General features: G+C 36.8%; 1 protein-coding gene and 1 pseudogene across 5 annotated transcripts in view; both read right to left on the reverse strand.

The window, feature by feature from the left end:
• Positions 1 to 27,066, reverse strand: part of Mapk8 (mitogen-activated protein kinase 8) — a 113,950-nt gene extending 86,884 nt beyond the window's left edge. For all 5 annotated transcript variants that reach the window (XM_027947901.3, XM_071611285.1, XM_071611283.1 and 2 more), the window contains exon 1: positions 26,898 to 27,066. The gene's annotated coding sequence lies outside the window, so the exon portion shown is untranslated. The remainder of the gene's footprint in view (positions 1 to 26,897) is intronic.
• Positions 128 to 610, reverse strand: LOC114102427 (translationally-controlled tumor protein-like; annotated as a pseudogene).
• Positions 27,067 to 27,334: the final 268 nt, after the last annotated feature.

A 27,334-nucleotide genomic window follows, 5' to 3' on the forward strand; every position in this document is an offset into this window, starting at 1 on the left:
GGTCAAAATAAATGAAGAATTCAAAATGACATCAGTCTCATTTATCTTTAAGTCATGGTATTATGTGGATGACATGCAGTGCTAATTATGAAGACAGGTGAAAGAGTCAAAATTATTAGCAAATTTACTAACATTTTCCCATTTTTAAACCATCCTTAAAGAAAATCATATATAGTGGTTGCACTATGCTCACAATAGTCTAGAAGAGTAACCATACCTACTGGAATCATGTTTTCACCAATGGAAGATCTGGTAGTTTTTTAAATTAGGAAGGATGTCTTTGTTTTGTTCTGATGACCCTATCATAAAAGATTTTACTCTGGCTTCTGTTCTTCAAGTGTGTCTTTGACTGATTTTATGTAATCTTTGATGTACTTCTCAATAGACTTCTTTTGTGAAGGTGGTTTCCTGCCAAGTGATGCCATGACAGTAAGAATCCCAAGTGATTATTGAGCTTTTGGTAACTTAGCCCTAAAGGTCTTCAGCAAAGGGATTTCCACCAGTGAGTAAGTCATCAATGTTATTCTCTGTTCTATTGAGCATCTAGCTCACTTTCCACCTCCAAGTGTGGCCTATCTGATGTCTCCTAAATCTTATAACTGTCAGAGATTATCTCCTGATGAAATACTGGCAGATAACCATGATGGCAGCTTGAAGGAGACAATAGTGAGCTAGCTTACCAGGAGTGCAGAGTGACTATAGCACTTGGGGAGTGGGGAGAGGACAGAAAGTAGAAATTACAACTTTATAAAGTACTGAGAGACAAAAGTATTGATCTATTATTCACCTTTTCACTCTCATTCTTTCACAAGTGTACATCTGAGTTTTCCAGAGGCTAAACAACCTGATAACACAACAGATTGTATATTATTATTTTTTTCTTTGGGAAAAGTTATTTTTCATAAAAATGTTATGCATGTTAACTTTATTATTTTGTAAATGAACTGGAAAATATTTTTAAAGTTCTAATTTGCAATAAGAAAACTCTCAAAGGCTAAAGAAAATACTCTTTGAGAATAGCAACAATTTTTAAAAACAAATAAAGATAATCAAAACCCAAAAGGTTTAAGAATCACTGCTTTTAAAGTGGTAACCTGAGCTTGTGCATACCTCAGTGGTTAGAGTGCTTGCTTGGCATGCATGAACCCTGGGTTCTATCCCCAGGACTGGGGGGAAAAAAGAAGACTGGTGACCTTATAAAATTATTCTTGTGTTAGGTCTGGGTGTGCTTATCTTTAAAAAGAATATGTCCATTTCATCTAAGTGGTTTGATTCTTATCTAATTGTTTTAATATTCCCTCACTCTTTTTAATATGTACAGGATATACTGTCATGTTCCACCTTTTCTCCATATATTATTCATTTGTGGCTTTCTTTGTTTACATCAGTCTGAGTAGAAAATATTTATTTTTTAAATTTTAATTTATTTTTTTTTATTATTAGTTGTTCAAAACATTACAAAGCTCTTGACATATCATATTTCATACCTTTGATTCAAGCAGATTATGAACTCCCATTTTTACCCCGTATACATATTGCAGATTCACATTGGTTACACATCCACTTTTTTACATACTGCCATACTAGTGTCTGTTGTATTCTGCTGCCCTTCCTATCCTCTACTATCCCCCCTCCCCTCCCCTCACATCTTCTCTCTCTACCCCATCTACTGTAATTCATTTCTCTCTCGATTTTTTTCCCCTTTCCCCTCACTTCCTCTTATATGTAATTTTGTATAACAATGAGGGTCTCCTTCCTTTACCATGCAATTTCCCTTCTCTCTCTCTTTCCCTCCCCCCTCTCATCCCTGTTTAATGGTGATCTTCTTCTCATGCTCTTCCTCCCTATTCTGTTCTTAGTTGCTCTCCTTATATCAAAGATGACATTTGGCATTTGTTTTTTAGGGATTGGCTAGCTTCACTTAGCATAATCTGCTCTAGTGCCATCCATTTCCCTGCAAATTCCATGATTTTGTCATTTTTTAGTGCAGAGTAATACTCCATTGTGTATAAATGCCACATTTTTTTTTTATCCATTCATCTATTGAAGGGCATCTAGGTTGGTTCCACAGTCTAGCTATTGTGAATTGTGCTGCTATGAACATCGTTGTAGCAATATCCCTATAGTACGCTCTTTTAAGGTCTTTAGGGAATAGTCCAAGAAGGGGAATAGCTGGGTCAAATGGTGGTTCCATTCTCAGCTTTCCAAGGAATCTCCATACTGCTTTCCAAATTGGCCGCACCAATTTGCAGCCCCACCAGCAATGTACAAATATACCCTTTTCCCCACATCCTCGCCAGCACTTGTTGTTGTCTGACTTCATAATGGCTGCCAATCTTACTGGAGTGAGATGGTATCTTAGGGTGGTTTTGATTTGCATTTCTCTGACTGCTAGAGATGGTGAGCATTTTTTCATGTACTTGTTGATTGATTGTATGTCCTCCTCTGAGAAATGTCTTTTCAGGTCCTTGGCCCATTTGTTGATTGGGTTATTTGTTATCTTAGTGTTTAATTTTTTGAGTTCTTTGTATACTCTGGATATTAGGGCTCTATCTGAAGTGTGAGGAGTAAAAATTTGTTCCCAGGATGTAGGCTCCCTATTTACCTCTCTTATTGTTTCTCTTGCTGAGAAAAAACTTTTTAGTTTGAGTAAGTCCCATTTGTTGATTCTTGTTATTAACTCTTATGCTATAGGTGTCCTATTAAGGAATTTGGAGCCCGACCCCACAATATGTAGATCGGAGCCAACTTTTTCTTCTATCAGATGCAGTGTCTCTGATTTGATATCAAGCTCCTTGATCCATTTTGAGTTAATTTTTGTGCATGGCGAGAGAAGGGGATTCAGTTTCATTATGTTGCATATGGATTTCCAGTTTTCCCAGCACCATTTGTTGAAGATGCTATCCTTCCTCCATTGCATCCTTTTAGCCCCTTTATCAAATATAAGACAGTTGTAACTTTGTGGATTAGTCTCTGTGTCCTCTATTCTGTACCATTGGTCCACCTACCTGTTTTGGTACCAGTACCATGCTGTTTTTGTTACTATTGCTCTGTAGTACAGTTTGAAATCTGGTATCGCTATACCGCCTGATTCACACTTCCTGCTTAGAGTTGCTTTTGTTATTCTGGGTCTTTTATTTCTCCATATGAATTTCATGATTGCTTTATCTATTTCTACAAGAAATGCCATTGGGATTTTGATTGGCATTGCATTAAACCTAGAGAACTTTTGGTAATATCGCCATTTTGATGATGTTAGTTCTGCCTATCCATGAGTAGAAAATATTTAAAAACTTTACTGATTTTGTCCCCCCAAGTCATTATATAAACCTTGTCCCTCAAATATCTGACACAGATGGAGTTTCCTAATGACCCTGTGAGTCCTCGGACCACACTATGAAAATGGTGATGTAAAAAATTACAGCAACATTTAGAAGGTCTGCACCTCACTGAACCATTTATTTTCCAAATGATCAATACATGATGTTTCAAACTGAAACAGTCAAAAGACTCACTTAAAATGCAACAACAAATTTTAATATGATAGAGGATGGTAATTTCACTTTATGGCTTCAGATTTCACACTGTAGTTAATTTGTTAAATTTTGTTTTAGTATAAAAGAAAATTTTCAAATTGTGTCCTGAAATAGGAAGTACCCATAAGAACTTCTGCTATATAATGAAGTATAATGGTCATCCTAGGAAAAGCACTTGTAAGCTACTTATTAATGGAATGACACACAAACAAGCTATAGTGATCTGAACTAGGATATTTGGAGGACAGTTTATTGGAAATGAACAAAGTGAGCCTAACACTTCAAGGAAAACATACATCAGTATTCATTGCCAATGATAAAATTCAAACTTTCAAGTGAAAATTAGAATTTTGGCAAATATACATTCATTTCTGTGAGTGATCTAAAGATTTTGCTGATGAAACAGGCTGTGATATTAACAAATTTTTCTTTTTATATTACATAATGCAGCAATTTTTAAGATTTTTGGTGTCAGAACCTCTACACACTTCACAATTTTGAGAAGAACTTTGTTACCAGAGAACTGTTATTTATGTTAACTGTATCTATCAATATTTACCATATTAGATACTAGAAATGAGCATTTAAATTTTTTAAAAATTGCTTTAAAATAACAACAAGCCTATTACATGTTATGGATCATTTTGATGAAAAAAACTATAGTGAGAAAACGTGTCTGTTTTACATTTTTGCAAATCTCTTTATTGTCTGGCTTAATTTCCGCTCAATTTCAAATGGCTGGACTGTCTTATTTGCTTCTGCATTCTGTCTGTTGCCACATCACAGGTCAGGTCACATGGCCTCTGGAAAACTCTTGAGAATAGACATGAAAAAGACAAGTAACATCTCAGTATTACTATGAAAACAGTTTTGACTTCAATAAATTCCTGAAATCCCTTCCTATTTTTCCTAATGTTAAATTTAAGAAATGGTGATAGGACTTAGCAGACTAAGCTACAGAATTCATTTCTGCAAATTTCTAATTTTATAAAAATTCTTACTCTGTTAAAGACACCTTTCTTTTAAGCAAAATCTATTTGTTTGACTTGATCCCTAATCAAATCCAAGCAGTTATTACTACTCTACTCCCCAATTAATGTATGCTAATATAATTGTTGGATCCCTTATAAATAACCAAGTATGTACCCATGCATACAAATATAATCTCTCTCACACACAAAATATATGAAAAGAAATACACCAAAATATTACTAGCTAGGTTATAGGTACTTTTGATCTTTTATCTTTACTTTCTTCCCAATATTTATATGTATTTGCCTTTTGTTTTAAAAAAAAATAATTGGAAAAATGCTTTCTGCTGCTTTCTTCCTCTCATTAGCACTAGCTAATATTCTCTGCAAAACCAATGTGCTATGACCTGAGGGAACCAGCAGGCCTTAGTAACTAGGAAAAGGCAAAGAATAAAAACAAAAACAAACCAGGAAATAGAATATACAGTACCCCATGTTAACATACCAAAGAACTGGAATTTAGAACTCTGATCTAAAAAATCTAGGATTATCAATAAAAATATGTTCTTCCTATAAAATAGTTGTTGTTCTATAGTTCTAGCAGTAACTATGTAAACCAATAAACCAGTTAAAACATTTAGCTCTGATTCTCATTTAGTTTTATATCATCACAGAATATAATATTTTAAAATGCATACTCCAAATGGATTTAACATACTTTTTTTTAAAAAAGGGCCTCCCCATCAGGACGGACCCCTGCCCGTACCTGGTTCCCATCAGTCAATGAGGAGCTCCCCTGGCTGCCTCCATCTTGGGACACTACTAATACTTTCACAGCCCCCTCGATGTAGTAGCCTAACCATGGGACACTGGACAGAGTCTGGAGACAGTCACCCACCACAGCACCACACACCACATCGCTGCATCTCTGATCACATCGCACAACGCCATCATGGCCCACTCTTGCTGCCCCATCTCTGAAAGCTGCTGTTGCCACCTTGGGTTACCTCAGCTGCAGCCATCGTCATCTTTAGTTGAGGCAACTCCCATCTTGGGACACAGAAGCCTAGAAGCAATATCAAGGAAACCATAGTCCCCTAACCACCTCCCCCTCCACAGCCACTAACCCAGCACAGCACTTAGAGCTCTGGAATCCTGGTTCTGATCTGCCCAATACAGAACAGCTCTCCAAAACACGCACCCAGGCCCAGAGCTAAACACAAATGACCTCCAGAGTGAGGTTTCTAACTGGGAAGTAGAAAATGCGATGTGTGTGTCTGTGTGTGTGCGCGAGCGAGAAATACAGTTTAGAGACTAAATCAGAGAAATTGTGGGGTCTACAGGCAATCTAAGTAGGCTAAGACCAGGTGCCCACATCACAGGAGTGGTCCCCAAAAGAGATCCTTGGGGTGCAGTCATCCAACAGGAACTGGCAAGTGCTATACCCCACCTCCAGGAGTTCCGCCTCCAAGATCAACCCTCACACACTAATCAGCCTCACCACCCTAAGGGTGGAGATGCCAGCAAACACCAGACAACCCTGCCTTTCAGATGAGAAGGGAAGAAGGGAAGATACTGAACTCCAACAGAAACAATTGTTCAATTTTCCTTCCATATTTTTTTCCCCTCTCCCTTTTCCCACCCTCACATCCCCAACATTTGTGAAACCAAGCACTTTTTTATGCATTAGGCTACTGAGGACTGGGATGCTGAATAGTATATTATAGTTTTGTTGTATATTCTTTTATTTTTTATTGTTATATTTTTTCTTTTATTAATTTTTGTTTTTGTTTGTATGCTTTTTGTACTCTTGCTCTCTATTTTCTTCCCATTTATTTGTCTCCCCAGAATTTCTTTCTCTTTTCTACTGCTACCAGCCAACTTCTTTTGATTCCTCATACACACTTCCTAAGATCTAATAGCTCTACATCCTCACCTCCTATCTCCTTAACATCTCATCCTATACTACCAGGTTCTCTCTTTGTCCACCATTAGAAACTGTAGACCCTTGAGGAGATCCAAGATGGCGCAGTAAAGGAGATCCCTTTCTGGCTGCTCTGTGCATGAATCCTAGAGAGCAGTCAGGCGGTTTCTCCACGGGGGACGGTTTCTCCATGGGGGCTCGCCTTAACGAATTGCAGCTTCTGGGAGTGGACAGGATCCCAAACAGTGGATTTTCGCAGAGTCCACCACCAGAGAGGCAAGCACAGCATAGAAGGCACAGAAAGCAGAGTTGCTCCTTGCGGGGGAGGCGGGGGGATCTGGCAGCTGCACTGGAGCCTGCTGCAGGCTGAGATTGAGTGCTTCCACTCGGCTCTCTGGCGTTACAGCAGAGACGCCAGGAAATTGCCCCTACAAGGCTGCAGTGCGCCAGGCTGCAATCCACTTCAGCGCAGGGCAACGGACCTAGTTCTGGACACAGCGCAGGGACAAGACCTGATTATTAGAAGACCTTTAATGAAGAACTAATACCAATACTCTTCAATCTATTTCAGAAAATAGAAAAAGAGGGAGTACTTCCAAATTCATTCTGTGAGGCCAGTATCACCCTGATTCCAAAACCAGACAAAGACACTTCAAAGAAAAAAAAAACTTCAGACCAATATCTTTAATGAACACAGATGAAAAAATCCTCAATAAAAGGGTGAAAGGGTGTTAGAAGAATTAAATGAAGGACTCTTTGTAAAATGTGGGCACATAATACATACACACACCCATGAAGCTGAAGCCCAAACACAATGTAATACTTGTAAAGAAGCAGAAATTACAAACATAATCTATAATATTGTACACTCAAGTTTTCAAATTTCAAGCAAAGAAGCACTCAGTAAATTAAGCAGATCAGATCAAAAATGACAGAGCAACCACCTCAAGAAATTCCCATTGGCCTAATTTGGGAAAATGTGTGCTACTGCCTCATCTCCATCACCACCACCACCATATGAAACAAGCAGAAGGAAAAAAAAAATGAGAGAAGAAATTAATGAAATTGAAAACAGGGAAACAGAGAACACAAACAAATGATCTCTAAAAATATATATATTTTGATCTCTGAAAATATAAATAAAATAAGCCAGCCTAATCAAGAAATAATAGACATTGAGAAGACACAAATTATTAATGGAAAAATGACAGTTGGGTCATTACTGCTGATCCAAAGTACATTTAAAGTATGATAAAGGAATACTATGAACTATTCTATAGCCACAAATTTGAAAACTGAGATGAAATGGACTAATTCTGTGAAAGAAACACTCTACCAAAGTTCTCCCAAAGAGAAATAGGTAATCTAAATAGACCAATATCTATGAAAGAAAACCAATCAATAATCTGGATAGACCTATGTCTATTAAAGAAATTGACTCAACAGGTTATCAATCTTCTAAAACAGCACCAGACCCAAAGAGTTTCGTGGTGAAATCAATCAAATATTTAAGGGGAAAAAATGGTATCAGTTCTCCACAAGCTTATCCAAAACAACTACAAACACTTCCTAATTCATTTTAAGAGGTAGCATTACCCTAATATCAAAACTGCATAAAAATATGACAAGGAAGGAAAATTACAGACCAACACTTCCCCTGAACACAGATTTTAAAATCTTGACAAAATATTTGCATATCAAGTTCAACAATGTATAAAAGAATTATTCAACATAACCAGGTGGGATATATTCCAAGTGTGTAGGGCTGATTCTAAAAATGATTTGATACGGCCTACCATATGAACAGGCTGAAGAAAAATCATGATAACATCAATGGATGCAGAAAAAATCTGACAAAATCTAAAACTCATTCTTGATAAAAACTCTCAATTCAATAATACACATCTAAAAACCAATCAATTAACCCCCAAACTCTACAGTTAACACGATACTTAACAGTGAAAACCTGTATAATCTCCCTCTAGGATAAAGAATAAGGCAAAGATATCTTATCACCACTCTAATCCAATATCATGCTGGAAGTTCTAAATGTTTAACAGTCTTTTGTAGTCTCTTATTTCTCTTTTTTTTTTTCTCTGTGTGTGTGTGGGGGGGGGGGGGGTGCTGGGGATTGAACCCAGGGCCTTGTGTTGGCAAGGCAAGCACTGTACCAACTAAGCTTATATCCCCAGCCCTCATCTATCTTCTCTTGAGAAATAAGAGACAATCTGAAGTATTCTATTTCAGATGGTCTTTATCAGTAGAGTTTTGGTTGATATGTTAAACTTTCAGAAGATAGGAACTGTTTCTTGAACTGATTACCTTTATTTCATCTCACTATCTTGCTAATGTTCCTGCAGTATCAGACTGGGAGGCAAGAAATAAAACTTTTTGTTTACAATGACATGACTATGTGGGAATTCCTAAAGAATCCTTAAAAAACAAAATCACAAAAACCCTCCTACTAATTGATAAAGCTACTTCATTAATTGTCGCAGTCTGGCTGGGCACAAATCACGGAGCCACCACAAAGCCTTGTAGGTTCAAACAGCAACTCTTTATTCCCCAACTCTCACCGGCACTGCACACACACTACACTGGAACACAACACCTTCTACCGGGCTCCCGTGCCCAATCTCCCCAACCCTGAGAACTACAGGGGAACTCCAATCTGCGCCCGAGGCAGATTCCTGAGGCAGATTCGGGGAGCCACCCTATTCCCAGAGCAGGGTCCATATACAACTCAATCAATCCAGCATCACAGTAATTATATACAGCTTAACTCAAAGCATTATCTCAATGGTTCACCTTTCAACCATTCCCTCTGGCAATATGCCAGGCATCATTCTGACTTGGCTATGGCTCTCAACAATTAATTGATAAAGCTACTGTTGAGTTAACACTTCTGATACTGCTATACATTTAATCTGGAGCTGAACAATTAAGTAAATGGAAGGCTTATGGTCAGAGGCAGGTTCTTCCCTGTTGGAAAAAGTTTATTAGTCAATAAAGGGAGTTTGCCAGCATATATATAGTACTGAGTAAGAGTTGAAGACAGTTAAGAATTTGTGATGCTCAAATCAACATAATAGATGGTTGCATCTATTACAGAAATATTTATATAATTCTAAATATAATTTTGTGTATATCTATACATCTGCATTTACACAGAAGGACAGGTATTTCTCACACACACACACACACACACACACACCCCTCCATTATTTTTTAAAATTTTTTTGTTGTAGATGAACAAGAAAACTTTATTTTATTTATTTATTGTTATGTGGTGCTGAGGATCAAACCCAGTGACTCATGTGTGCTAGGCAAGTGTTCTGCCACTGAGCTACAATCCCAGCCCACATCTCTATTTCTTTCATTTTTCTCAGCTCTGGTTGCTGAGAGTGACTAAAAGGAAGAACACTTCAGTAGCAAGGAGCACACCTAGCACCCAGGTCTTGGTTTCTAATACCATTCTCCAGTGAAAAGAAACAGGACTCTCTGGAGAAAAGAATAATTCTAGGACTGGGATAGAAAATACATACAATGAGCTGAGAGCATCTTGTAGTGACAAAAAATAAGGAAGTGCTCAAAAATAAACAAAAAACACCCACCCTGAGTTACGTGTATCAAAAGCATACAGGAGGCAACTAAAGAGCTCCCAAGTAGCCAAATCAAATAAAGCAACAAAATAAAGAAGCACTGAATTACAACTCAAAATACAAAATAAATATCCACACATTCATACTGACATAAATGAACAGATTACACTGGAGAAAAGAAAAATCTCCCATACTGAAGAATTTAAAATAATTTATATTTAGAATATAAATTATAGATTTTTTAAGTGTAAGCAATGCAGCCACTTCCTCCAAATACAACAATACAGAAAGAAGAAAACAAGCAACTCTAAAGTAGAAAAATGTGACAAACATTTTCTGAACCAAGGGAAGAAGGTCAACATCAACAGTCATAAATTATATTAATAGTATGTGGTCTTGATACAATGTAATGAAATGATACTTTATCTCTGTGATCTTCCTTCCAAAAACTTGTAACCCCAAGCTAAAAATGAGAAAACTGTCAGACAAATTTCAATAAAGGGACATCCTACAAAATACCTAAACAGTGCTCCATGAAACTGTCAAGATCATCAAAAAGAAGGAATGTCTAAGAAACATAGCTAAGAAATCCTAAGGAGACAGGATAACTATTGTGATAGCTAAGTATGATATCTTGGATGGAATATTGTAACAGAAAAAGGACCTTAGATAAAGACCAGAAAACTGAAAAAGAAAGGAAGCTGAAAACATGGTGAGCTTCAATTAATAATAATGTATCACCAATGTTTGCTAATTTGAGATATTGAAAACAGGAGAACCTGAGTGGGAGATAAAAGTGAACTCTAATATGATCTCAATTTCTCTATAAATATGTAATTCCTAAAACCAAAACCTGTTTAAAAAGAAAAAAAAAGGAATAGTGATTGAAATGATTATAAAACAATGAAAAAAAAACCCTCTGTGATACTGAGAAAGTTATTTGGCTATTATTAGAGGTGACTATTAACCAATTCTCAGAATAAAGGGTTGGTATATTGAAGGGCAATAAACAAGTAAGCATTTATCTAATCTTGTTAGGAAGCACTAGCTGACAAAGGAAAATATTTAAACAAAAACAAAAACAAAAAACAAGGAAGGTTGACTAATAGATGCAGAAAAACCCAGTTAGATAAAGCACTATTTTGCAATCCCAAATGAAATAACTGATTCAGACACAGTTAAACAACAAATGCTAAAAATATCAGGTAAAAGGCTGCTGGGAAATGGAACATTCAGAGGCAACCAAAATTTCACCTCATTGACCTATAGCTAATTGCAAAGCACAGGAGTGGGGGCAACCCATCTTTATATTGAATAGATATGAGGAATATTACTTAACCAAATGATCACAAGACAACCTGATATGTGTTAATATAACGTACATAAGAGCACCAAAACTAAAAATCCTAAACATAATCCAGCTTTTAAACCCCACCTATTTTTAGGAAACACATTGCCTAAAGGTACAATTTAAAAATCATAAGAAAACAATCAGACAAATCTAAAATGTGGGAACATTCTTAAGACAATTGGCTGGTCTCTTCAAGAAGCCAATGTCATGAGGGGAAGAGGAGAGGTGTGAACAACTAATTGCATTGTTAATAGTGACTAAAGCAACAATAATCAAATGCAATGTATAAAATTTGAATGAATCATAGTTGGAGAAAACCAGTTACAATTTGACATTCTGCAAGGAAAAAGGAGGAACAGGAAGGCAGAATAGAACCCTCCTGTGATAGTATCTCTCCCCCACCTCCTAAGAATATCAATATACACTATCCACAAGTGAAAATACCTTCACAAAAAGCAAAGAAACCAGGTGAAATATCACCATTCCAATTTGTAGCACAAACTGACCTATTGGAGGAACAATTGAAAAATCTTGAATGTAGACTATACTGTATTTTTAAAAATTCCTCCTTAAGTACGACATATGTAGGAAAATGGATTTATTTTTAGTAGATACTAGCAAACTGCAGCATTTATAGGTCAAGTGCTGCCAAAAAAAATAAAAAATAAAATTATCTGCTATACAAGTGCTCACTGTAGTGTTATTTCAATTTGTACATACGTATGAACATTCTTAATAAATTGGGAGTATCACAGAAAATAAAGTCATGTAAAAACATGGTGTGATGATCAAGTATAACAGCAGATTCTATGGACAGGTGTAACACAGAAACAGATTAATCTTAAATCAGTCTCCTATAATACATATACTGCAGGAACATTAGCAAGATAGTGAGATGAAATAAAGGTAATCAGTTCAAGAAACAATTCCTATCTTCTAAAAGTTTAACACATCAACCAAAACTCTACTGATAAAGACCATCTGAAATAGAATACTTCAGACTGTCTCTTATTTCTCAAGAGAAGATAGAAGAGGGCTGGGGATATAGCTCAGTTGGTTCAGTGCTTGCCTTGCAAACACAAGGCCTTGGGTTCAATCCCCAGCAAAACACACACACACACACACACACACACACACACAGAAAAAAAAAAGAAAAAAAAATAAGAGGCTACAAAAGAAATACTATTTTTCCTCTTCAAATATAATGGTTGAGTGTGATAGAAAATTGGTAATTTTGAAATTTAAGAAATATGAGAATGGGTTGAAAAATCAAGGACATGAATTAACTCATAAAGACCGTAAATCCATTTACATACACATAAGATGACAGTAATAGTACATCAAATCAAAACTAATAACATTTTATGTATCTAATGGGATTCTATAGAATTAAATTCTCTCTAGTCCCTTACAGTACTAGTTTAGCTGTATTGCAGAGATACACTGCTATACAGCACAACCATTAGTCCAGCTCCAAAGCTGACTCTCCCATTTAATAACTCAAGAAGTTATTCTGGGGTTTCTCTGTGGAAGAATTTTTAAAATTTTGCTCAACATGACTTCTCAATACCCCCTTTACAATACTTAGGATTCTATTGCCTTTTAACTGTAATGATGGCATGCCAACAAATGTGTCAGCTCCTTTTTATTTGTGATGGCGAGATCTCACTAATAGACATGAAAATGTTAGCCTACATTTATTTCTTCTGAACTTTGCAAAAATATCTAGATAATTTTTTCTGCCATTTTTCCTCCCTTTTCTATTCTTAATCGTATTTTCCTTGTTTCTAATAATTTCTATAATGTGTAAAAAGCAGTATAAAAACATCTTACCTGGAGGAAAAATTAAAACCACATACACTAGAATTTTAAATAGGTAATCTTATGACATAAATCTTCTTCATCAGGCTAACAAATTACTTTCCTTATGATGGTGAAATGGGTAATTCAGATCAACTTTCTTCTTGAAGCATCTAGAAAAACTGGATATCACCTTCCCAAACCCCCAGGAAAGACTAGGAAAACCAAACTAAAAAATCTATTTGAAAGAATAGTGCTAACAAAGTAGTAAAAAAAAAAAAAAAAAATGTATGGAGACCAAAATATGAGAAAGTAAGGAAATCTTCAGGGGTAATCCTGACATCTGGGACCATTCCTCCCACCCCAACTCCCCATGGGCATCTGGCATAAAAGGTAGTGGATAAGATGAATCTAAACTTTCAGCAGATTCTTTAAGGCTAGAACATGTTAAATATTACAGTTAAGAATCCAACAAAGTGTAGGGGTGGGGAAATGGGCTGGTAATACTTCTGGCTTTATGTTGGGACTCCAAAGGGTTATAGCCTAGAAATAAAGAAGACATAAAATATACTAGCCTTTCCATACTCCAAGGCCTAGTTTGAAACATCTTAGTCTGAGTGGATTAATATTATCCAGTATCACTAGTTCTATTAGCTAGTTTCTGCCCAGTATAAACAAAAATTCTCTTTGGAAGGAGACAGCATCATTCTAAAACCTTAAATTATCTAATTTTTCTCATGCAATGTCTTAACAAAAAATATCCAAGTAATGAGTTAGGGACATATAAGTGACACAAAAACCTACAGAAAAAACCCAGACAATGCAGATAATAAAGTTATCCAACAAACAAGCTTAATATATTCAAAGAAAGTTTTTATTTTAAATTGAGAATCTTGAGAGAATGGTCTCCTACAAAACTCTAACTTCAAAATTTCAAATCTTATTTCATTCAATAATCCTTACATTAATCTCATTGATTCTTTAGAAATTCTCATAGCTATTCCAAACCTTCCTTACTGCCCTTAAGTCCAAACCCACCCTAAAAGAATATTTTACCTATTAAAATAAGAAAAATCAGTCATCCACAGCAGTGTCCTCTAATCTGATTTCTCTGTTTGTTCCCTAAAGGGATCATACCCCATTAAGTTGTTAAGAGAGTAAAATATTTTAGGAAGCCACATTTCAAATCAGAAGTTTTCAAATATTTTACATCATGACCCATTACATATACACCTTTGAGTTATCTGTCTATAAGTACACTCACACATATGAGCTGCAATAATCAAGACTGTGGCTTGCATAAAGACATAATCAAGAGTCCAGAAATAAACACATTTTTCCCCACAAGAATGACAAGACAACTGAGTAAGAGTAGTATTTTCAATAATTAGTGCCAGGATAACTGCATGTACACATGCAAAAGACTGAAATGGACATCTTCCTCATACACACACACACACACACACACACACACACAAACACAAACTCAAAATGGACCACAGACTTAACTGTAAGAGCAAAAACTATAAAACTCTTAGAAGAAAACAGGAGTTGTCATGACCATGAGTTAGATAATGTGCCAAAAGCATAATCAGCAAAGATTAGATAAAATAACTAGATCAAAATAGATAAATTCAATTTGGTTAAAAACTTTTATGCTGTAACACTGCCATTGAAAAATTAAACAGACAACCCCTAAAATAGAGAAAACACAAATCATACATCTGATAAGGGACTTTAATGTTTAATATACTAAGAATTCTTATAATAGAAAAAGAACCCAATTTTTTTAGGTGGGAAAAGGATCTGAATAAATATTTTTCTCAAGAAGATATTCAAATGGCCAAAAAAAAAAAAAAAATGAGAAGATAATCAACATCATTAACTATCAAGGAAATGCAAATTAATATCACTCAAGATAGACAATAACAAGCTTAAGTAGGCTGGGAGCAATTAGAACCTCTGTACCCTGGGAGAAAAAGAAAATGGTATAACCACTGTGAAAACAGCTTGGTAGTTCCTCAAAAGAAACTAAAATATACAACACACAAAAACTTGTGCACCAATGCTCATCACAGCATATAATTTTTTGGCTAATTATAGATAGCCAAAAAGTCAAAACACCACAAATGTCCATCAACTGAAGAGTGGATAAACAAAACATGGTTTATCTGTACAACAGAATATTTTTAGACCATAAAAAGAAATGAAATGGAACCCAGTGGTGCCACCTGTAATCCCAGTGGCTCAGGAGGCTAAGGCAGGAGGGATCCTTAAGTTCAAAGCCAGTCTCAGCAACTTAGTGAGGCCCTGTCTCCAAAAAAAAAAAAAAAAAAAAAAAAAAAAAAAATGCTATGCTATATGATTAATGAATCTTGAAAGCATTATGCCAAGTGAAATAAACCAGTCACAAAAGACTACATACTATTACATAAATCCACTTGTATAACATATCCAGAATAGGCAAATCTAAAGAGAAGTACATAAGTGGATACTTGCAGGGAGTGGTCAGAATAAGGGAGGAATGAAGTGTGATTGCTAACTTGAGTATGAAGTTTCTTTCTGAAGTGAAAAACATATTCACAAATTAGACTGTGATGATGACTACATGAATACAGTACTTAAAAAAAAACTCTCTATACTTCAAATAGGTGAACTGTAATATTATGTGAATTATACCATAGTCTGGTATTTTCTATTTCGTTTAAAAGTATAACACAAGTTGTGATCTCCTAAATTCATTCTACAACACACCGAGTCATGACTAGCAATTTGAAAACCATTGCCACTGAATCCTATAATACTAGAATGATACCTACAATCTCCTAATCCATCATACCTCACATCCCTGCTAACCTCAGTTATCAGGAAAGGTCCAACTCTCCCTGGTCATTTATTAATCCCTGAATTCCCCACCTCCACATTGCTGGGTACATCCTTCATTTTACCCAATTCCTTATCCCCCTTAACTCCTTTATTTGGCCTTCTGGAATTCCTAATTTGTAACAAGCAAATTTAACTAGTATGTGAATTATATCACAGTCTGGTATTTTCTATTTCATTTAAAAGTATAACACAAGTTATAAACTTATCTTTCCTTATTACCATCCATCCCTCCCTTAAATTCTCCCTCCATTCATAGAGGACTTTAGCAACTAGTTCACAGTACATATCCTCACTCCCTTCACCACTTGCTAACTTAACCATTCACATAGACTGACCCTTCTTATACCCTACCCTCAACCCTTTTTGTGCTAGGGACCAAACCCAGGGCCTTGCATGGGCTAGAAAAGAGCACTCTACCACTGAGTTACATCCCAGCTCCCCTGTCTTCAATTCGCTGGTCTCATGACATCAACAGATGTGTCCCTTAATTCCACTTCAGCAGCCCACACCCAAGTTCATCTGGGCATTAGCAATGACAGTAATTGTTATCCTTATGAAATCTCTTCCAAGCATCATCATTTCTAACCACGGCACTCAATCCTTCAGGTTCACTTAACTCTCTAAACCCCTCAATAATTTAAATTTTCTAATACCTCAATGCTATCACTTCCATTGGACATGGCCTCACTTTATCTTACGATTTTTTTTAGCACTATTCACAGTAGATTTCATGATTCATCATCACTCTTCTAAGTACTCTAAAAAGTTTTCCCTTGACCCCATTCCTTCTCTTTACTGCCCCAGTATGATAGTTTCTTTTTGTGTGTCAACTAGGCTAGGTTATAGTACTCAATCATTAAATGAAACACAAATCTAGGTATTGTGATTTTTGTCGTTGTGGTAATATTTACAATCAGTTGATTTTTAAGTATAGAAGATTATGACTCGAAATGTGGGCAGGTTTCATTCAATCAGCTGAAAAACTGTTAAAAGTGAAAACAGGTGTCCTTGAAGAAGATGAAATTCCTTCACAAGACTACAATATTTGCTCCTAACTAAAAAGTTTCTTGCCTGCTTTACAGATTTCAGATTTGTCAATCCTATACCAGCAAATTCCTTGCAATCTCAGCTGGTTTATCTGTCTGTCCATCTATCTATATGTCCTGCTGGTTTAGACTGATAAACTTGGCAAAACCTCACTTTAATGCTGGGGAACAATATCACAAGATCAGAATGACAGATACCACTTTAAATTCAAGATTTCAAACCTCAAAAGAACAATCAATACTTCTTGTCAACTGCTTCAAACTCTGAACACTCTCATCCCTCTCTGTCCATGTGAGTCTTCTGCTTCACTGACAGAACATAAACCACTAGAGATGAAAACTATGACTATAAACCTTCATCTTCCAAACACCAAACTTCCTTGGAAGAGTTCACATTGTCTCCTTTCCCTCCTGAATTCCCTCCTTTTAATAAAAAATCTCTCTTCTCTAACAAGGACCACACTCTCTACCTATGCTCTGCATTCCCTATCCTACACAATTTCATTCTTACTTTCTCACTTTCCAGACCCCACATTTTCCTTTACCTACCAACCCACTGTTTTGTTCTATTTGTTTTATCTTGAAAAAGCTATCTACATCCACTGTCAGCTTTGTTCTTTTCTCACTTTTCAAAACAAGTTTTCATTCATTGTTTTTTTTTTATATATAAACAAACAAACTTCAATTTGGCCCCTTTCTTCCCATTTTAATAAAACTGTTCCATCAAGTTTACCAACAACTTCCCACATAATCTCTCTGAGCATGTATCCTAGACTATAAAATGGTGCCTAGGGTCATTATGGGATGTTTAAACAACATATGTAAAGCACCACAACAGTACCTGAAATATGATTAGCACCGATTAAGTATTAGTTATTATATCGTTTGGATATTTGAGATTTTTGCTTTCCTTGGGTTCTACTTTTTTGTTTATAGCTTACTCAACAATGTGTGGGTCCTTGAGTAGCAAACTGCTTCAGCTTTTTTTTGGGGGGGGCAGGGAGAGGTGGAAAGATACAGAAAATAAACCATATCCTCTCCATTAAACAATAAATCTCTATGATTCATTCAAGTATCTTCAATCAACTATCATAAAACTTCAAAAATATAAGCTACCTCAAACCAAAGAACCAAATCATACTCCCTCCACTACTTCACCCTCCTCCATATTTTTCTATTTGCTGATTTTCATCAAGATCATTTTCTAAGCACAACAACCTTTCTATCTGCATTAATTCACTCCTCGTTTGGAATGCTCTGAACTTCTAACCTCACTGTATGTACTGTAACAGCAGATTAAGCTGTATTTCTGGAAACCATCTCTCAGTGCTATGCATATTAAAAAGTAGTCAATAAATACTACTAGGTATTTAGAACTTATTATTAGTAGCTAATATGCTATTTGGAACTGAAAAATAGACTCAAATGAAAAGGTTAAGTTTACTGTAACATCATAAGCGTCTATAAAAAAAATTCTTCTATTAAAAAAATCCTAATGGCAATTGAAGTCATGTAATTGAAATCAATCATAGCTGAGGACAGGTCAACTTGAAAGGATATGTGAAAACTCTTGTTGGTGATGGAAATGTTCTATATCTTGAAATACAATTTATACAAGTGTACACATACATTGGCAATCTTTTATTGGGCTCTACACGTATAATGTTTGTGCATCTTACTATATGCAAATTTTACCACAATAAAATGAAAAATTCAATGATCTCTACAGAAATAGCAGAGAATTGGCAAAGAAAGGGTCCAGACTAGAGGGTCTGATTCTAAAAATGTATATAAAATAAACAAAATACAAACCAGAAAAACAAAAGTCTGAAAAAGAACTGAAAGAGAATTCACCCTACCAGAAAGTACAATATAAACTACGATAATTAAAGCAGGATGGCTTGGTTCCTAAATGGGCAGGTAGGTCAAAAAAATAGAAATGGTCCCAAACACACAGGGAAATTCAGTAATGATCAAGCATTTCAAATCAGTAAGACAAAGATGGGTTACTAAATAATGTTGACACAACTGGGTGATCATCTGGCGAAAAAAATCAAGGTTGAACCCATGTATAATATCTTATCCTATAAAGGCAAACAGCACTTGAGAAACAATATTTCAAAAAAATAGCATGGAGCTGTTTTTAGTATTAAAAATAAGTCCGAAAAGTCTAAGAAAATGAGCAAGAAAGCAAGAGAAAAATAAGCAAGATTAAGGACAGTTAACAAGACAGAAAATACAAACATCTCTTTAAAGACGTTTAATCTCAGTTATAATGACAACAATTAAAGAAGCAGGCTTTCCTTACTAGGTGCTGGTGGAATGGAAGCTGAACAACCTCTAAGGGCTACAAGTTGGAAATACACATCAAAATTGTAAATGCACACACACTCTGACCTGGCAATCCACCTCTGGAGATGTAACCTATACGTTTCTATACATGTGTGAAATGATATATATGCAAGGAGACTGATTAAATAACCTAAGTGTACACTTAAGTGAACATAAAAAAGAAGCTAGTCGATTCAATGGTACACATGTATAATGATGTTTAGAACTAAATGTTTATGTTCCCCTAAAGGTGCATTTTGAAGCCACTTGAAGGTGAGACTTTCAGGAAGTAATAAGATTTAGATGAGGTCATGAGAGTGGGGCTCCCATTATGAGATTAGTGTCCTTATAAGAAGAGGAGTTCTTCCTGGGGTTCTCCCTGGCTATGTGAGAATACAGGGAAGAAGGCAGATAACTGCCCTTATTGGACAGGGCTCTCTGTTCTTAAACTGTGAGAAATGCATTTCTGTTGCTTGAGCCACCCTGTCCACGGTGTTCTGTTATACAGCTCAAACAGATTAAGACAAATGGAATATCATAAAGCTGTTTGCACAAAGTATGCAACAACTTAGATAAAGGAGTCAGTAGAGAGTAATGGGCCAGCGCGCGCATGCGCGCACATCACAGTACCTCATCAGCAAGACGAAAATCCAGGAATAAAAATAAAAAAATAAGTCTTAAATAAGTTTAGTACAAACATATTTGGCAGTGAAACCAGACAAGAATCGGCAAAAGGCTTTATAATTTTTATTCATCCCACTTATTATGTTATTTATGCTTTCAATACAGATTTGTTAATATGTTTGATTACAGGATGCCACCAACTCCTATCAGAGATTTTGGATAATATGGTGGATTCACTACATCATTTTTCCATAATTCCAAAGAGAAACTGGTACAGCGAGAGGAATGAGAAGCTGTGCTCCTTTTGTGTACAATATGTCAAAACACATTCTACTGTAAAATTAATTAATTTAAAAAAAAAAGAGAGCCAAAGAGAAACTAATTCTAAAAGACATCTAGACGAGGATTTTGCACAAGGGACTATACACTTGTCTGTATTTACTTGCGCATACAAAAACCATCTTTGGAAGGATTCATCGGAAATTTATCACCATTTCCAGAGGGAGAAACTAGGCGGCTGCACAGAATGAAAAAAGAGACTCTCTACTATATATCTTTTTAAATCTTGGGAATTTTGAATCAAAGTGAATGCAGTAGACAGTCAAAAGTTTAAATGAACTTTTAAATTCTCAGTAGAATCAGAGAAAACCAGACATTTCAATTTTTGTTTGTTTTGACTGCAAAGTGACTCCTTCTCAAGTCACAGCTTTCATTCATCTCACTGTTGGTTGACCCAAATGGTACCTGGGAGTCAGAGTTAAACTCTGTGGTGAAACCAGGGAATGGTGAGTTTCTATTCCATTAACAGCTTTTAGCAAATAGCAACTTCCCCCAAGTTTTGAAGCCTCCAGCTAAGCAAAGAAAGTGTGGCTGTTTTTCCATTCTAATATCCTCAAAAATAGGTGGGTGACAGGCTACATATAGCTTCTTAGCAGCAGAAAGCAGTGAAACCCATACTTCTCATACTGGAGAAAGACTTAAATGCTCCCAGAACAGATCTCGCTTTAAGTTTTCAGAGGCTCGATTTAAAAGTTTGAGGACTACAGTTAGTATCCTAGTAGCACATTCTCTACTACATGCTGTTCATACTTTTACTTGTTTTAATACCCTGTTGTATTCCAAAATGAACTTGAGGCCATTATACACTTTGCCTCTTCTTATGATTTGGTCTTTGACTCATCTGTACCACAATCTCAACCACAACCAGAAATTAGAGAAGACATCTTGCTTTCTGTAATTCATCAAGTATTTTTAAGGGCAGGCAAGAAATGCTAAAGTTTGGAAGTTCCCCAGTGGCAAAAGAAATTCTTAACAAAATAACTAACATTTGCTTTGTGTTAGAACATAATGAATGCATTTATAATCTTTTCTCCTATCAAATTATACTCATATCCCTAAAGGTAGAGATTGATTTCAACATCAGTGTAGAAGCCAGGTTCCCACATTACTTACTACCTGGAGTGGCACAGAGTGATTTCTCAATAAACAATGCCTGTTTAAAATCAGTGTCATTTCATAGTTGGTGTCCTCAAGAAGAAACAAGAAATGTTATGTTCCATTACCACACACAAAAAGAGAGACTCTGGAAAGTGCTTAACGAACTGCTGTAGCTACCAAATTTATGACAAGTCTGAAATCTTCAGAGTCAAAGATCCCAATAACATTAAAATTTAAAATGCATGACAGCATTCAACTTTCTTCAGATATATTACATGATAAAGCTATCCCAGGTCCTGGATTCCCAGTCCTTTAAATATCTGTCAAAATAAACCTAGGAACACTTAGGTAATTCTCTGCTATGGGAAGGCTAGGAAATAATGAAACAACATTGTATCAGAGAATGTGGCAAGTACTTTCCAACTTTATTTGTTTTTGGAACAGTTTCAAATTTTAAGACAGAAAGGATTAGTGTATACAAGTAATCTTAATTCAGATTTGATGAGATAATCAAATTTTAATCCCCCCCATACAGAGGGAAGCAACTGGTATGTTCAGAAGAATTTGTGCATCAAAATGATTTTTAATTTACTTGTCATTTTGCAATTGTTCAAAGTTAAAAATAATAAGTGAAAACAAAAACTAAACTTTCTTGAATGCTTATATTACCAATCAGGCACTTTACATTCAGTACCTGATTTAAATCTCACAGTCCTATGAGTTTATGTACTATTATTGTTCTCATTTGACAGATAATAAAGAAGGCCCAAATGTTACATAATCTTAACTTGCTTATATCACATAAAGTGAAGTCTGGGCTGGTTTTAACTTTCTATAAAACCTGCATATTCTAAATAAATCTGATATACTACTAATGGGGTTGTAGGACATAGAAATATCTGCAGTATTTGTGACATAACCCACCACCTTGAAAAAGAATGTCAGCTAATGTTTTCCAAAAGGCCTACGAAAACACACACACACACACTCTCACACACACATATTCATATTCATTCTCTCTCTCTCTCTCTCTCTAAATCAGTTTCAATGGAATTTGGCCTGCCCAGAGATTTGAAGTAGACTTCTGTTTGGGAAAAGACCTCTCATACATCTTTTAAAAAAATATAAGTTCACTGTTTAGATACACCTTAAGTTCCATCCTCAATCATAAGCTTCTTGGGGCTAATGAAATCTTCATTTTCCCAACTTCCACAAAGTTTCTGAGAACATCAAGTCTTGTCAAAAGGCATTATGCTGCAGGATAAATAAAATCTACCATTAAAAAATATAATTTAAGGTGAAGCTTTCTATTTTATAAATCTGTATATTAAAGAAGGAAATTAATAATTTTCCCTGCTTCTGAAATTTCAAGGGTAATTTTGATTGCTGTTTTGTGTTTTGCAGTGCTAAGAACCCAGGATGTCATATATGTTAGTTAGGCATTCCACCACTTAGTAATATTCCTGTTCCCTTATTTGCTATTTTTTACTGGAGCTCCTAAAGAACACCCAAGAAGGTCCCTTTCTATAAATTTTCTGAAGAACGACCTATCTGGGGAACAATCCGTCTATAAAAAAGTTTTGACAGTTTGTTTACAGTTCTAAAACCAAGAAGGTTAAACAACTTGCCCAGTGTTCCAGAGCTTGTTCATGGTAAAATCCAAGAGTAAACCTAGGTCTGACTACTGGAATGCTTTAGTTCCAACTACAGAATGACAAGATGACTCTTAACCTGGAGTGCTCTACCAGAGAGCTACAGTCCTTTTTATTATTATTATGATTTATTTTGCAATAGGCTAAATTGACAAGGATAGCCTTGAACTTGCCATCCTATCCTCCTGCCTCAGCCTTCCAAATAGCTGGTATTACAGATGTGCATCTGGCATGCTAAAACTAAAACCACTCTCATTTCAATATTCCTTTTAGGTAATAAATTTTCTTTAATCAAAACAAAATTTCTGAAATCAAAGATAACTTGTATTTGAGTAAGAATGCAACGCTTCTAAATGTTCAGGTAAAGAGTCCATGACTAAGACAATATGCATCACAGATCACTGAAATAATCAAATGATTCATATCTAAAGCTACATGTTATAATGACTTCCTTGAGCTACATGAATCAGAAAGGCTACTACCATACCATTGACCTGACCTCTAGAGAATTGGCATCTTCACGTTAGACATTGTTTTATTCTTCTACACGAACTTAAAGCATCTCAACCATGTAGATGACTCAAATATGTCAAAACTCAATCCACTGGTAAAGCAAATCAACAACAAGCAGGTCCAACAACCTCATAATCATCACCAGTATATTTTGTGACTCGTTATTGAATAGTGAATTAATTTTTTTCACTAAGCATCAGTATCCTCAGAGTCATTTCCATAATATCAGGCATGGAGCAAATAGTTAAGATTCTAACATTATACATTTTGGTACAATTTATTCTTATGCTAATTTCCTTTCCAAGTGGCATTTCCCTCAGGATCTAAAGGGGTCTGAAGGATATAGTTCCCTATTTGCCAGGATACTTAAAGAGAGACCTTTTCAAATTCATTAAAAGAATTCTGTTCATATATTTATGAACAGGATCAGTACTCTATCTTCCTTTCAAACATAATTTAGACTGAAATGTGGAGTAAGCCCTAACGGGTATGGGATTTCTTCTTGGGTTGATGAAAACGTTTTGTAATTGGTGATGATCAATACACAACTGTGTAAATACAATAAAAACCACTGAAATTTTCACTCCGAAATGGTGAATTTTACGGTATGAGAAATAAATCTCAATAATTCTGTTATTTTTTAAAAAACAGCATTCAGAAAACAATAGTTTGCATAACCAGTGAGCTACTGCCTAAGGATTTTTTATCAGTAACACTTACTGAAATCTAACATAACTAGTAAATCAATGAAAGTATGGTGTCTCAAGATTTCCAGCCCATACTTCAAAAATAAAATTATCATTTTCTTATTTCTTCATTTCCACTTTACATCAAATAAGTTCATCTTGAATACATTAACATCCAAAACAAATGCTGAAACATATTAAGCAGAGGTGGAAATGCACTATAACTTGAATAAACTGATATTATTTTGAGTTTCAGGTCATATGCTTTACCAATAATATAAGTTAAAACTTAATTTCTAATAAGTATTTCTGAAATGTTATTAGAATAAAGCAATAAGTGTTTCTAAAATATTAGAAATTAAATGCTTCTAATAAAACATAAAATTCTTCTATTCTAATTTTCTAGTTAAAAATCACCCAAAAAACTTTCCAGTAATATTATTTCCAATAATATTCGCAAAGGGATTAACGCAATCATTTAGATTCCTAAGCCAATACCTCTATGTGTACGTTGAGTATCATTTATCTATAAATGCTTGGGACCAGAAGTGCTTCAGATTTGGGTGGGTATTTGGGATTTTCCGATTAGGACACTCAACTGTATGTATATACATCCCAACGTACCTTACTTTATTAATCATATTAATAATATTCAGTTGGGTGAACACACCTGTAATCCCAGGTACTCAGAAAGCTGAGAAAGGAATCACAAGTTCAAGGCCAGGTTTGGGATCTTAGCAAGACCCTGTCTCAAAACAAAATGAAAAATAAAAAAGACCAGGGAAATAGCTCAGTGACAGAGTACCTCTGGGTTCAATCCCCAATACTACAAAACAAACTATTTAGGCAAGATTTTATTTTAGGATAGCGAACAGCCTTGAAGGGATAGGAAAAAATAAAAGACACTGAAGTGATTCAAACCTCTATTGTCCTAAGAGATAATGTATGGTATTAACTGATTATTTAGCCATCAGTTGACAGTTTGTATGAAACTTCCACAACTTTTTAAAGGCTTGATTTTAAATATTATCAATTATAAAGAGCTTTTCACAAACATCCAACTCTCTTTGAGCACTTTTATATCCCTGGCTAGGTGGTGGAGAAAGAGACATAAGACAAACCTGCCCTCAAGGAAGACCCACTTTGATTGCTCGCTTTTGTCTGGCACTCACTAAAAATAAACATATTCACTTATAGTACCCAATTAACTAGGTTTAACGTTAGTCACAATAGGGAATGTGAGGCAACCATTATAAATGTCTGGAAAACAATAAAATTAAAAAATAAAAGCTGTTGTACGTTTTGGCCAAACATAACTATGCTTACAAACATAAAATTACACTTGAAATTCCACATACACTGCTAAAAATAAATAAAACCAGTAAAATGACCCAAAGTATAACCGTCCCTTCCTTAACATACATCCCTTATAAAACTGTCTCATTTAAAGGTGTATATCTATTATATTTCATTCAAAGTATTCTCTTCTATTCGAGGATATTTCCCTTTACCTTCGGACCGCTCCATCTGGATACCGTACTGAACAGTTGCTGAATGAATGAATGAAATAAACAGATGTTCTAATTGTCACGGAGATATTTGCTGGATACTTATCTCAAAACACAAAGGGCTGACAGACTAAAATTCTACTGGTAAGATCACTGAATTTCAGTGGTAAAAATAGTAACCAATGGACTTTGTCTGATACCATGTAGTCAACATGTAATTAAATTCACGATAAAGATCCGATGGGAACTTTGGGAAATGAAAATGCAAAGTATGTGTCACAGTACTTTAAAATGGATTTGGTTCGGCCATCTCTGGATAGAAAACTCAAGTTCCAAGACAAAGAGATGATAGGGTGGGGTGAAAAAGTCAAAAGGTCAACACCAAGTGACCCTCAAGATAAATGCGCGCAGACCACTGAAGCTCACTCAGGGCGAGCCTGATAACACACCTCCCGCCCCAGCCACCGGCCGGGTTCTCTTGCAGACCAGTACTGGAGCCCACCCAAACCTTTTTCAGCATTGCTGCCTGCATTCGCCCAGGACGTTAGCACAAAGAAACCACCGAGAAACAAAACATGGTCCCGTGGGTGCCGGGCGGGAATGGGGGCCCGGAGACCCGAGCGCTCTCCCGGTTCCCCGCCCCCCGAGGAAGCAGCCAGGGCGCGGCGGGCCGCGAAGGCGCCTCTGTCCCGACCTTCGCCGAAGTATTTCAGAACTTGCCATCCACCTCCCCCGCTCTATTTTCTCCTCCAGACGTGGAATTGGGACCTGCGCGAGGAGGGCGCGCGAGGACCGGCGGGCGGAGCTCTGGGCGGCAGGCCGGGCGGGCGGCCCGGGTCCCGCGGGCCCACGCCCCCTCTGCTGGCTCCCGCCTCCCGGGCAGCTATTGTTCCCGCGCCGCCCCCGCCCGCCGCGCACTCGCGCCCCCACTCCCGGGAGGGGGTCACGACTGAGAAGGCGGCGGCGGCACAATAACATAAACACCAGGGGGCCGCCGGGCACCCGGCCCTGCGGAACCCGCCGCACTTACCCCGCAGCGCAGCAAAACGCAATAGTAAAGACCTCAGCGAGGACGGACACTGTCCGGGCGTTCGCAGCGGCCGTTACCCAGCGCTGCTCGCGGCTCCGCTCTCCGGGCCGCGTCGTCCGGCCTTGGCCGCTCCGCTGAGTAACAGGGACGCGAGCCGTCACTGCGCACGCCCGCCCACGTCATCGCGCAGAGTCCCACCCCCGCGACTCTGAGCGGCCCGGGGGGCGGGGCAGCCCCAGGGCCCGGATTGCGGGGGCGGGGCCCGCAGCTAGTGGGCGTGGCTACACTAGCGGACCAGAAGGAGTTGGCGGAGTTCGCTTGGAGCCTGAGCTGCTGGGAGAGCCTGCTCGGGAGGCTGGTTAGGGGCGGGCAGGGAGCGGGAGGGGCGGGCCCGGAGCTGGCACGTGGCGGCGTGTGCCCCAGACAACGCATCTGGC

Source organism: Marmota flaviventris, chromosome 4 (genome assembly GCF_047511675.1).
Source record: "Marmota flaviventris isolate mMarFla1 chromosome 4, mMarFla1.hap1, whole genome shotgun sequence".
Classification (NCBI taxonomy): Eukaryota; Metazoa; Chordata; class Mammalia; order Rodentia; family Sciuridae; genus Marmota; species Marmota flaviventris.